Source organism: Pteropus vampyrus, unplaced genomic scaffold, assembly GCF_000151845.1.
Source record: "Pteropus vampyrus isolate Shadow unplaced genomic scaffold, Pvam_2.0 Scaffold115, whole genome shotgun sequence".
Classification (NCBI taxonomy): Eukaryota; Metazoa; Chordata; class Mammalia; order Chiroptera; family Pteropodidae; genus Pteropus; species Pteropus vampyrus.
In genome coordinates this window covers 4920865-4935296 of record NW_011888896.1, presented here as the reverse complement: position 1 = coordinate 4935296, position 14432 = coordinate 4920865, and positions in this window count along the sequence as shown.

Below are 14432 nucleotides of genomic sequence, written 5' to 3'. Positions count from 1 at the left end.
GGCCTTTCTTCACATTGCTTTTGGAATATACAGAGAATCAAATTTGAGGTTAGGCTTATGTAGAAAGGAGCTAGGAAAACTACTTGGTCTTATTTGGTTTATATCACCTTGGTAATAAAACATTTCTTTCTGAGGTCTACATTGGCTCGCAAAGGGACTACATTTGTATTATAAACAAAAAAGTCTCAAAGTTTTATAGAGCATGCATTTTACCTAGCTCTGTCCCCTGGGCAGTATAGTTCACAGGAATCATGGGAGTATTGGGCTTTGCTGTTGTAGTAGAGAATGCTAGCCGCTCACAAAGACCAGTACTCTCCTCTTCTTCTTAGGCACCAAGTTAGACTATACTTCCCAGCTTCCTTGATAATGAGTTGCAGTCATATGACTGAATTCCAGCTAATTCACTGTGAGTGAAGTGATTAATGCCACTCCTAGGCCACACTATGAAAACCTCCTACATGTGCTTTTCCATGAATTTTCTACTTCTAGTTGTCAGGAATGGATACCTTGCCTATGGAGACTTTGGTATCCATGAGTTAACGGTGCTATAGATACAGAGTTAAATAAAGAGTGTTTATCAGTGCAGGAACATTCTCATGTGATATGATTTAATATCTGGTCAAGGATCCTGGGTGATGTTGCTAAAATGCTGCTAGGATGGCTCTTGCAAGTCTGGAGAGGATAATGGCCTGCAGTAAGTGGAGAAGAAAGGTTGGATGGTGGAAAGGGATATCCAAAGTTTCAGAAAAGTGAGCATGCTAGAGTGATTGTAAGGTTAGAAGATCGACCAGCCAACCGTGATGGATGAGAGAGTCCAAAGTTCAGTTTATTTACCAAAGCGAAAATAATTATTCAGGTGAGAGGATCACCAACATCACTGAGCAATTCAGTATTGCTTGTTCTTTATAGGCCAAGACTGACACCAGGAGAAGCTATTACAGAACTGGTTTCCCTATAGCAATGGAGATAATAGGACCTCAAAATAATAGATACCAGGTGGAGACATTAGATTAAACATCAATTATAATGATTGGATGGTCAGGGTAGCATAGAAAGGGGCCCTGCCTGCAAAGAGCTGTGGCAGTGATTAATAAAACATGGCATTCCGAAGGGCAAGTAGATGGGCAGCCAATAAGGAAATCGCTCAATTTATTCAAACAAAAAAAAATCAAGGATGGGTGATCAGGAAGGTGAGAGCAACCTCCCCAGCAGAAGTCACAATTGTTGGCATGGTTTCTGAACATGAACCTCTTTTTAAACCTGTAACTCAGTGGCTGAAGGAGATACTGCATCTCTAAGAAGGACCCTGCAATACCATAGTAACTGTACACAGTAATGATTTCCTCTGCCTTCCTCAAAGAGACCTACCATCATTTACTTAGGTATCCACATGCTGAGGCAAGGGGCAATAGTTAGCCATTTCATTGGATCTGAGCTGAGAGTGATGCCATGTTATTATGCTCCCCTTGCAAAAGAGTGGGAATATATGGTGTCCAGGAAAAAAACCAGACTCCTGGTCCAGGTCCTGTTCACGGTGGATGCACTGGTTCCACAGATGCACACAGTGGTTAATTCTCTGTCCCCGAATGGATAATTGCAATGAACATACTTGCTAGTTGGCAGAACTCCTGTATCAGTTCCTTGGCCTATGGAGTAAGAGCTATTCTATAAGGGGAATTAAAATGGAAGTCTGTGGAACTCCCCCACTCCAAGGAAGAAAGGATAACAAAACAAAAAAATAACAACCTCATCCTGAGGGGGAATGGTAGAAATAGTACCTACCTTAAAGCCTTTATGGTTTGTGAGGATGGTGATCTCATTATATTCACCAATTAATTCTCACCATGAAAAAGCAGACAGGTCCTGAAGGATGCTAGCGAACTATCATAAATTTAAATAAGTACTAGTCCCAATTGTAGTTGCTGTGCCAGCTGTAGTATCTTTGAAAAAGCCGATTAGCACTGCCTCAAGATATGGTATGTGTCTGCTGATCCTGCAAATGAATTCTTTGCCATTTCTATCCAGAAAAAGGAATGGAAGCAATTTGTATTCACATACTCTGGACAACGCTTTACATTTATGATTTTGTTCCAGGACTATGCTAACTTACTGGGCTTGTTAAAATCCAATAGGACCTAGGTAGTCTGGATATTTCACAGAATATCAAATTTAGCTGAACCTGTGGTATCATAGTTATAGGACCAGACAGGAAAATCTTGGCACGTACCTTAGAAGCATTCCTCTATGGGAGAAGAGGGTAGAATATAAGTTTTATGAAGTTTTAGAGCCCTGCCAAATCAATGAAGTTTTTAGAAGCTCATTATTCCAGGACATAATAGAATGCTCCCTCTACATTATGGACAAATTATTTTATTTTGGACTTTCCACCACTAGGAAGGAAGCATAACACTTGGTAGATATCTTTGCATTCTAGAAGCACATATTCCACACACTTACCTCTAACCCATTTGCTAAGTGATTAGAAAGACTGATAGCTATTAATGAAACCAGAGCAGTAAAGCTCTCCATATCCTATACAGGCTACAATGTAGGCAGCCCTGGCATTTAGGTTGTTTTACTGGACAGTTCCTATAGTGTGATAGATATTTGTGATGGAAAAAAGATGGTATGTGAACTGCAGTAGAAAAATCACAACACAGGCCTCCACTGTTGTGAAGCAAGGTCAAGCTCTCTGCAGCAGTGAATCGTACACTGTTTAATAAAGTGCTCGTGCCACGCTCTGGGTATTGATAAAGACAGAGCTCCTGACCATGAGCTCTTAGGCAACCCTGTGAACAGAACTGCTCATTATTTGTTGGGTTCTCTCAGATCCATATGGTTGAACAGGTCTAACGAGGAATAAGCTCATTTTGAAGAGTGCTGTGTGAGAGCCCAGGAGTCATGATGGAACAGAGGACTGAGAAAGACTGGCCAGAGGTGGCCAGCCCACTGGCTGAGTGGGAACATTTTCGATCATGCTCCAAGACGGTGTTCTGCAAATGTTCATGAATTACTGCCAAACTTCTGATATTCAAATGGGTAGGGTCATTTTTTCTACAAGTGCTTTGAGACTAAATATTTTAAATAACATTATGAGATTGACTCTCAGTTAAATCTCAGAGCTTTCATAAACATGAGAATGATGTTGACACTTAAGACATTATGTATATTCTTCACCTCTAATACTCTGTCTACCTTTAATTTCTTTACCACAATTATCATATAACACATGATATATTTTATCTTGTTTATTGTCTTCTCCCTTCACTGGGATGTAAACTCAATAAGAGTATTAATTTTTTGTCTTTTCCAGTCATTGCTATATCTATCCCTAGGACCTAAGACTGTGCCTGGCATATAGTAGTTGCTTAGTAAATATTTTCTGAATTAATGAATGATATATAGAGTCTAGTGCAGTATCCTGTTTCTGTTCTCTTTAGTTAATTGGGGTACATGAGTACACTGAACTTGGAGGGAAATAGAATACTCCAGTTCTAGCGACAGTGAGGAGATGTGAGGAAGCCATTTTATGAAGGCGTTGACTATTTCTTGACTATGCTTTTGTATCCTCCTTTGAGAGGGGAAATCGACAGTCTTGTTAACCATACACCCAGCTCTGAACTGTTTGTCTAAGTAAAAGGAAACACCAAAAGTAGGAAAATGCTGGCTTCTAGGAATATTTAAAAAATTTTTCATTTGTCAAAGGAATACAGGTGCAGAGGACATATCTACTGGTTTGTGGGCTGCCCCTTTGAGGGCCTTGGGTAAACAGCCCAGATTTGCTCTACTCTAGGTATTACAAAATTCTCTCTTACTCTTGCTGCTGCTTCTTTTGTGTTTTTATTTTCTTTGGACTGGAATAACTTTGTCCTCAGAGTGATAGATACAGTGGGCAAGGTTTAGGGTAGATAAATAGGAATTTATAATTTGGTTAGCATGTGAGCATGCCAAAAATGACATGTGGGGTTACCTCAACTCGCCAGCAGATACAATGCAAAATGGGAAAAAGGAAATAATTTCCTAAGTCCAACAGCATGCATGAAGGCAAAATAATTTATTGTGAGGGCGAGAATATAACTATTTCAGAGAATAGGCAGTTAATAATGATGCTTCTGTACTCTTAGACTCAGATGAATTTGGTGGTTCCTGAGGATTCCAGCAGATACTCATCCATATTCAAATTAAATTCATATCTACATCAAGCTAAGAGAAAGTATATCTGCTAATTTATTCCTACAAATTGTCATGTATCTATTTTCTATCTTAAGGAATTTATCACCTAAAACTTCTACATGACACATGGCAAGTCATGCAAAGCAAGAATTGGAGAACCCTTGCCTTGGCACAGTAGTGGAAGTATATTTAGGTGAGGATTTTTAGCTAATGCTTCATTCCAGTCCCAAGTGAAAAAATAACAAAATAATTTAAATTAACTCATGTTCTTGATAACCTCTTAAATGTACTGATACAAACGTCCATACTGTTCCATTAGAATATAATCACTTGAAATTCATTTTTTATTGAGGGTTCTTTAAAAATGATGAAATTACACCTAAGTACTATCACTAGAGTGAACTATAAAATGAGTTTCTGAGGCTTCAGTGTCTAAAATAACTATATATATTTTTAAATCTGCCAAAATGCCAGCGGTTTGTAGCGTGACACATGATGGAGTCTATCTAGCACAAAATCCCTGACTTTTGCATCCTTTGAATTTTAGAAGAATGTAGTGAATACCTTGAAGGAAGTACCATGTACTCTGAAGTGCATTATATTCCATCCTAATTCCAGCTGTCTTTGCTTACTGAATGACCTGACACCAATAGCAACAGCTCCAACAATAGCTGCTACTAGACTGATGGTTCTGAAAAGTCAGGGACTTAATGAGGTGATATATATAAATTAATTCATTCTTTGTAAATTCTGCTATGGCTACAACTGTGGACAGTTGGTATTAGTATCTCCATGTTATAGGTGAGGGAACTAAGACTCAGTGAATTTAAATAATTTTATCCCAAATGCTCTGCATTCGGTAAGTGTGATTGGCACATATTCCAATGCAGAATTGCCCAGCAACAAATCCCATGCTTACCACCCTTATGTTGGCTGCTAGTTGCTATCGTGGTGATGTTTTCTGACATCCATACCATTGTTTAATGTTTACCCAGAATTATCTGAGAAGATGGTAGAAAGATACCCAGTTACTTTCTTGTTTCTTTAACAGTCTCTGTATCCAATAAGCTAAATGGCTTTTAAAAGGTAAAAACAATTAGAGCAAATATTTAATATACAAAGAAAGAACTATGTTCACTTGAGAGACACATAACATATTAGAAATACCAGGTCTAGCTGTGCTGTGATGGTATACAGGTCTGCGTTCCAAACATAGGTTTGCCAGTTATTGGCTGAGGGTCCTTGGTTGATATTCTGGTCACTTGCCTACTTACTCTTAGATCCATTCTTTGCATTTCTCTCGATCTGTTCTGTGTTGCAGGGCACTGACATCAGCAAACAGCCTCTCACGTGTTGTTTTGGCAGTTAAAGGCTAGCTAGGATCAGCTAATGGAGGGCATTGGGAGAAAACCGGAACTGAGAGGAAATTGAGCTCTTCCTCTTTGCTTTAGGAAGCACCTGAGCAATGTTCCATCTCCTTTGCTTTAGGAAGCACCTGAGTGGTGTTCCATCTCCTTTAGAGTTCCCAGTTCCTTCAGGATAGTGGTTTTAGCATACACTTGGCCATCTCAGTACTTGGGCTCTGGTAACACTACCTACTCTTCGTCCTTCTAGTCCTAAGGCTGCTGGTGGTTTCCTGCTCTTCCTGAGCTCTGGGTTTCTTCATTGTCTTCTTTTGCCCTTCCAGTTCCTCCAACCCCTTGATGAATAGTTCTGCATGTTAAATCTCCCTTGTTGGACAATTTAATGTGGCTTCTATTTTGTTAACTGTACCTGACTGATACAGTATTGCCAAATACTTAACTTCACTGAGACTCAATTTTCTTATTTATAAAATAAGGATGATAATAACTACTTACAAGTTACTGAAATTCTCAGTGCTTCAGTTTTATCATCTGTGAAATGTGGGTAAGAGCACCACTTACCTGGGAAATAAGTAAGCTAACTGCTATAAGAAATAAACCATCCGAATTCAGCAACTTATCTTATCAGATGAACAGTCTAATACAGATCTAGGCAACACAGGATAGAGATGTGGGGTTGGGGTCATGTCTCTAGTTCACAGTCACTCAGTGCCTCAAGTTGAGGGCAACTTTGGTGTCTTCAACACACGGCTTGCAGGATTGCCTTGGGGGTCATGCCCATTCCACTAACCAGAAAATGAAAGGTCATATGCATGATTCTTAGGGCTGAGCCTGGAAGTGGTTCACATCACTTCCACCTACAACAATCCACTGATTAACTCAATTACACTGTCTCCTCTAATAGGGAGACTGTGGAATGTAGTCTTTTGATGAGTGTCAAGGAGGAAAAGAAAATGATTTTGGTGATCAGCTAACAATTTCTGCCACAGTTTCCTAGGGATTTTATGAGGATTAAATTTTTAGTAATCTAGACTGTTTAGAACAGTGCCTAGCACATAATTAGCATTATGTTAGTATAAGGTATTACTGTTATTATTTGTATTAAATGAGGTAATGTTTATACAGAGTTTAGCAATGAGTCTGACACATAAAATACTCAAGAGATGCAATAAATATATCATCATATCATTATCATAGATATCATCTATGATATCCATCATCTCAGAATTGAGATCTGAATATAAAATTTGGGTTTGCCACTATCTTGGACAGTAATTTTCTTTTTAGTTTATAGTTTTGCATCTGTGAAATATAAATGTCAGTATTTTTATTGATGATAAAAAAATGATAAATTATAGAGTAGTGTGGATATGAAGTTGCCTACTGAAATATTTAATAATGATATATACTAAAAAATTATTAAGTCTCATCTCCTTCCATAGATTCCAAGGATAAGATGAAGGTGGAAAAGACCCAAGATCAGTAAGAATAGTTAGTGTCCATAAAGTCAGATACAGTCTGGAGGGAGAGAAGAAATATATCACACAATATTCTAGGTACTCTGGCTGGCCTTCACGGAAGATGCATTCTAGTTGTGAAGCAAGTGACAAAAAAGTAAATGTGTGTGTGTGTGTGTGTGTGTGTGTGTGCGCGCGCGCGTGTGTATGTACATGTGTGTATACACATATATGTTCAGATAGCAAGAAGTACTACAACAAAATAAAGCAGAGAGAAGGTGTATAGAATAATGGTGGCAGCGGGAAGGGGTACTTCCATTAGGGTACTAGTTAATGGAGAGAGGCATTTGAATGGAGATAAGAAGTCTGTGATGGAGTTGGTAATGAGAGGAAAGGAAAGTGAAGTGTTGGCTAACATAATCTGATGACCTCAGGATCAAAACTAGAATATAAGTATGGCGGGATGTCCTGATTTTAATTTTTAAACCACCGGTGTTTATTGTCAGATAATCTTTCCTATGATTAGAGAAGAGAAAAGAGGCCAAATACAGGGGACTGTTTTTAAATCCTAACTCAATGATTTGGTCAATGATAGGGATCATTCCTGAGATTAGAGGAGGAGTAGTACTAGGAGATTCCCAGCCCAGGTTAATCCTTTGGCAAGACTCTTTCTAGCACTTGGGGAATGGCAAAACTGAGTCAACTTGGTGTGGTCAGCATAGAAACTTTGAACCGAGGGCATCAAAGCAAAGATGATATGTGGGGAGGGATGTCCTGGAAATCTGCCTGTATATTGAACTGAGAATCATCATGTCTTGGATCCTCTAAGTGATATAATCCAGCCAGAATTTTGTGTCATTGTGAGGACCATGCAGGAAAAATGACAATGACAATAGACCTTATGTGGTGTAGTGGCAAAAGTCATAGACCAAAAAATGGACTGTGTCCTTGTCTCAACTCTTACTGGTTTATTTGGTGATATTCTATTTCTCTGTATGCAAATACTCTCTACCCCACAGAGCTGGCCTCTGGTAATGTGAAATTCAAATATTGATCTTTTTTATGTGCTAGGCAGTGGTATACTTCTGAGGATGCAGCAAGGAGATTACATTTCAGAGGAGTTGGAAATAGAAAACAAATATATGAGTAGCATATGAGTAGTATATTAGATGATGTTAAGTATTATAGAAAAATAAATAGGCAGTGTGACGGAAGGGTTAGATTTTAAATAAGATGAGCAGCGAAGGCCTCAATGAAAATATGAAATACAGGTAAAGACCTAAGAACGTGAAGAAGCAAGCAGTTGGTTTTCTGGGAGATAGATTATTCTAACAGAGGAAGCAGAAAGAGCAAATGTCCTGGTGCAGAAATGTACCTGGAGTGTTTATAGAACAAGAGAGCCAGCATGTGATTGAGATTGAGAGGGTAGGGGATGATTCTGAGAAGTGATGGAGTAGGGTGGGTAGAGCAGACCAAGGGATGAAGCCAGGTCAATAGGACCTTGGAGGCCACTGTAAGGACTTTGGTTTTTGGTCAGAATGAAATGCAAGGCCATTCAAATGTTTTGAGAAGAAGAATTGTATGATCCGATTTGTGTTTTAACATGATGCCTTATTGCTATTTGTTAATAGAATTAAATATGGCAAGGGTAGGAGAAAGGACACCGGTTAGGAGAATATGCCTTCTGTTTACCAAGTCCTGGGATATCTGTTAAGCCAAATTAGAAGTAAGAAGGTTGTTTAAAATATGAAATCAGAACAAAAGAAAATAGTTGAACAGGGATGGTATACGCCATGTGGAACCCAGAGGTTGGTCATTATTCCAGAGTACACCAGTTTGATTAGCAAAATGCAAATTTTTCATATAACATCTCTCTCTTCCTCCCTCTCTCCTTCTCCTTTTCTCTCTCTGTCTTTTCCTCTCTTTCCATGTGAGTGTAAACTCTGAAAAATGTTTCTTTCTAGTCTCTGGTCTCTCATTTCCAAAAGAGCATGCTATTCAACACCTTATATCTAGTTACACAATTTCTTTATGATAAGCATTTTCAGGTTTTTATATTTGTCTCTTTTTAGATGGATTTCTTTCTTTTTAGGAGCACTCACTTGTCTCTTTGCCAATCTGAAGAAAACATCTCAACCTGTTAACAGTACACTTATAATCATGTCTTATTTCTTAGAGAATCTTGTATTGTTTCCTGGGAGGAGGATTAATGCTACCTACTTTTTCTTTCATTATATCATCTGCATTCAGAAAATGACATTTTCTATCCTGTCTTTTGATTCTAGGAGTTTTTGATTGGAGTCCTGCTACCCTGTATTACTTCTGTTCTTTGGAAACTAATGTTTAAGCTTAGTAAAGGCCCACTAATGAATTGAAGAGTGACATAGTAATTGTTGTTCCAGGGAGGAGTATGGGTTTCTTTGGTTTCAATAGTAGCAATTAAACTTCTAATTAAAATTAGTCACTCAATTGCTTTCTAAATGAGTCTGGTGACTACATTAATCTGCAGCAATAAGCTACCTCTGTAATATTTAATATTCTGACAAGAGAAGCCATATATTACCATGTATGAGTTAAATTTTCAACCCTCTGATATTTCTGGACTCTAGGAATCTGTTGCTTCTCTTGTATGATGAGGGCTTATTTTGAGACATAGTTCATGTCCTAAATAGACCGAACACTTGTCTAACATTGTGAACTCCCAGAGGGCAGACACCAATGGCAGCCGTAATGCATTTTAGTTCACTTGAAGTAGTACTAAGAGGAGGTGATAAAGCTGTTTATCAACTCTCTGTCACTCAGCTGGAACTCCCCTGGTTTTGAGGGTGTAGAGGCCGCTCTCAGAGGTTAAAATATCTCTTCCATCTCTGAGGTCAGAGTCACGCTCTTGCATCGTGACTCTTAAGAACAACTTAATGCAATGTGTCCAGAAGTTGCTTTTCTCACGTAACCCCATCCCTTGTGAATACCATCTATGATCCCATCATGTTCCAAATCTTTATTTCCAGTCCCATCCCTTGTGATCCAGACTCAACCATCCAAATAATTTCTGTGCATCACTTGAATAATTAAGAGTTAGAGCCACTTATCATGTTCAAAAGTCAACCTATCAGTTTTACTTCAAAATACATTTGTCCTCCAGGAATCCCATTTATTCTTGTCAGAAAATTGAGAATGTGTTCTCTTCTTCACTTCCCACATTCAATCAGTGACCAAATCTTCATCTTCCATTTCTTTAACATTGCTCTGTCATCTCCTTTACTTCATTCCCAACACTTCTTTTATTCAGGCTATCACCATTGAAAGTAGCTCTTGATGGCTGCCTCCTAAATACTCCTCTCTCCTTTCTATTAGTAATCTACATCTTGTTGATATGTAAACTCCACCTCTATATGGCCTGAGTGATTCAGGGAAAGCTGATCCAGTGCTCAGCTTCCAGTGTAGGTCCTATCAATCCAATAGTACTTCAATATTCCATACCCCAGTGACTAGTTCAGAAACCCAGGTCTCCACATTCTGTGAACAATACGTTAGATCAAGAGCACATGATCCATTTTGCTAAGGAGATGCAAGAGGATGATTTGTGGGATATTGTTGTGGTGACATAAAGCCTGGACCCATTTACCACCATAAGGGAAGCCAGCCAGAGAATGAAGCATAGCCAAGGGAAAGAAAATAAATGGATCTGAAGAAACAGCATTAAGTCATACTTGAAGCTCACCCTACTTCATTATTTTCATTACATGGGACAATAAGTTTACATATTGATTAACTGAATTTGACTAGGAGTTTGCAACATAGAAATCCTAACTGATACATCTCTTGCCAGTGTTTTCACGATTGTCTGGCAATTCATTTCTCTATCTATGGTGTATACCCTTCCAGTTGACCACCCACTCTTCTGACAGGGTAATCTTTTAAAAAGCCCCACAAATCTATTCATGTTCTTCCTACTTAATCCCCTACCATGGTAACCTATTATCTTCAGAATAAATTAAACCTCATCAGCATGACACACAAGGTCCCACATTATTGGATTTTTTTTCTGCCTCCCTAACCTCATATCTCATTTTCTCCCAAAGTGAATTCTGTGCACAATTTTGCTTAAATAATTTTGGCTTCTAGAATAGAAAGTCTTTAGCACTCACCTCTCTGTCTTTGTACATATAACTTCCTCATCTTAGAATTCAGCTAACTATAGTCTATTGGCAACTACCTACTTCGAACCTACAGTGTACCTAAATATATGCATTGTGCTGGTAAACTCCTCCCTTTGCTATTTACCTGGTGAGGTTCTGCTGTAAAACCCGGCTGCTCTGCAGAAGACTGTGTATACTCTCCCTCGTTTTATACTTCCCTTCCTTGTTAGCACTTATCACCTTCGTTTCAATAGTTGGTTATAACTGGTCTCTATTTAGTTCTTCCCTTGAAGGCAAGAGTTTTTTCTTATTTATTTCCGTATTCCCAGTTCCTAGTATTGAGGGTGGTATAATAACTTTTCCATGAACTTAAATAAGCAGAAAGCCAGAAAGTTGAGAACTTTGAAGTTGGCACATGAGATGTCAGGTAATCCTAAAGTTCAGTGAGGGAGGTGACCTACTGCTTGATGAAAAATGGCATCTGATACTTGGTTTCCATGCAAGAAAGGTCATAGCAAGTTAAGGGGCCCAGAATGACTGGCAAACACATGTAGATGCAAGGGGCATCCACATCTCAGCTGAGGCGATCATCATCAGGGAGAAAAGTGGGGCCTGAATTGCTCACACTTCTGATATTTGTTCAAAGAAAAAAAGAAACCTACTGTACAGGCTAATACAGTAGGTGGGTCTCACATGTGTGGGCTAGATATGACCATGGCCCGAGAGTCAACATCCTTGGATTTATTCCAACTCCTTTGTTTTACAGCTGAGGAATCAAGACCGGGACCAAAACAGTTTCCTTTAAGAAATGCTTTAATCCAGAGTATGTGCCTCTTCTATATGCCCTCATGCCCTCCTGTTCCCTTAACTCAATGTCTTATAGCGGGCTATGTCTCCCTCCTCTATCACAGTGCATATTTTCTGAGTACAGAGAATGCCCTTTCATATGTTGTCACAGGACCTGGTACTGAGTATGGGCTCAGTAGATATTTTTTGAATGAACACTGAATGGAAACCAGGCTCCTGTCAGACAGCATTTGATTTTTGACATCACCACCACTTTTAACATGTAGATTTGTAGATTCACCTCAAAGGAGGTTTAATAAAGCTTTCAGTTCCTAAGATCTTAGAAATTGTGAGTAGGATGGATAGGGGCTACTAAAATACTGGGAGAGTTATATAGATAACATCTCTACTTTAAGACATAAACATCAAATAGAAGAACAATGTGTTGTGTTAAGCAAAGAGGAAGGAGCATTAGTTATGGAGGGGAGTGTGGAAAGCTTCCTAAGCTGAGTGACCAAGGATATGCAGGATTTTGACTGGTAGAGAATTAGCTATTGGCCGGGGGAGTGAGTCCTGGTCATATACTCACAGTGTCATGCTTTCATTTTTGCCTCTATGAGCATCTCTGTACTGGTTAGCCTTTATAGAGAGCCCTGATTCAGAGACTAGAGCAAGACCCTAAAGCAAAGGGTTTCTGGATAGATTCATTTTATTTCTGGTCTGTGGTTTTGGACCTGGGAGAATGCAGTCAAAACAAAACATAAAAACACAAATAAAACAAAGAAAAACACCAACAAAATGAAAGTCCCTAGAGGTTCTAAGTGAGTTTTAAAGCTTCTTGCTAAGTATCTGTAACCCAGTCCAGTTCTCTCTTCAGGTGAATCCAGGCAAGTCATAAAATGAGTCTGTATCTTTCTGTAGGAGCAAGTTTTTGTCATTGAGTGGAGAATTATGCTTGTCTTGAACACTGAGGAAGCTGGCTCTAGTTCCACATTTGCTAAAAACTCTTTCAACATAATATTTGGTGCCATCTTGAGAGAGGTTGTGAATCCAACTGGTTTTTCATGTAATAATAATGATACCAGTATTATGTACCTATCAAAAGCCAGGGTGCTTCTATCATTATCACTATCTCACCTAACAAGCTTTCAGAGTAAGTGTTACTGTGGTCCATTTACAGATGAAGAAACAGAGACTCAGAGAGGTTGAGTGTGCCACACAGCCAGAATGTGGAGTTGTTGCAAATTGAATACAACTGTAAATGACTTTTTAAAACTAGAGTTCTTTCAGTTTTATTTGGCATAGGAGATGTATACAAAGACTCCAGCTCAAAACCTCAGGGTTTGAGAAGGCTTTTATTAAAAGTGAAACTCTGCCTATGACACTTATTTCCTCTGATCCTAATACCTAAAATAGAGAATAATAATCTTTCTACTGTCTACTGTACTTGGTCTTGTGCTAAAATAAGATAATATAGTATGAGATTAACAACAATTATTAATTATTTAGGTTTTTGGGTGAATGGACCTGGCAGGAACCATGAGAACTATTTTGTTATTTCCTTTTGAAGGTAAAGACCTGATTTTTTTTAGTAGTTTAGTATAGTTAAGAGATGTGATGCCTTCAGAATCAGATATATTTGGGTTCTTCTTCTTGCTTTACCGATTTTATATTAGCTGTGATAGGCAAAATAGTGGCTTTTTAAGGATATCCATTTGCTAACCCCCAGAACCTAGAATATGTTAGGTTACATGGCAAAGGGGATTTAAAGTTGCAGATGAAATTATGGATGGTAATCTGCTGATTTTTTTTTCAACTAATATATTTACTCCATTCCTACCAGTAAAAATTATTTAAAACTTTTTATTTTTCAATTACAGTCAACATACAATATTGTATTAGTTTCAGGTATACAGCATAGTGGTAAGACATTAATATGATTTACATAGTGATCTCTTATAAGTCTTGCACCCACCTGACACCATATATAATTATTACAATATTATTGATTATATTCCCCAAGCTGTACTTTACATCTCCGTGACTATTTTGTAACTGCCAATTGGTACTTCTTAATCCCTTCACCTATTTCACCCAGGCCCCCAACCTCCCTTTCATCTAGCACCATCAGTTTGTTCTTTGTATCTATGAGTTTGTTTTGTTTTGTTAATTTGTTTATTTTGTTTTTTAGATTCCACATATAAGTGAAATCATACGGCATTTGTCTTTTTCTGTCTCTGATTTATTTCACTTAGCATAAATACACTCTAGGTTGATTTTTGTTGTTGCAAATGGTAAGATTCCGTTGTATATATGTACCACTACTTCTTTAGTCAATTGTCGTTTCATTGGAGCATTTAATCTATTTACATTTAAAGGAATTATTTATAGGTGTGTACTTACTACCATTTCATTAATTGTTTTCTGATTGTTTTTTGTAGTTCTCTTTTCCCTTTTTATTGTCTTGTGTGTTGATTGTTTTCTGTAGTGTTGTGTTTGGATTCCTTTCTCTT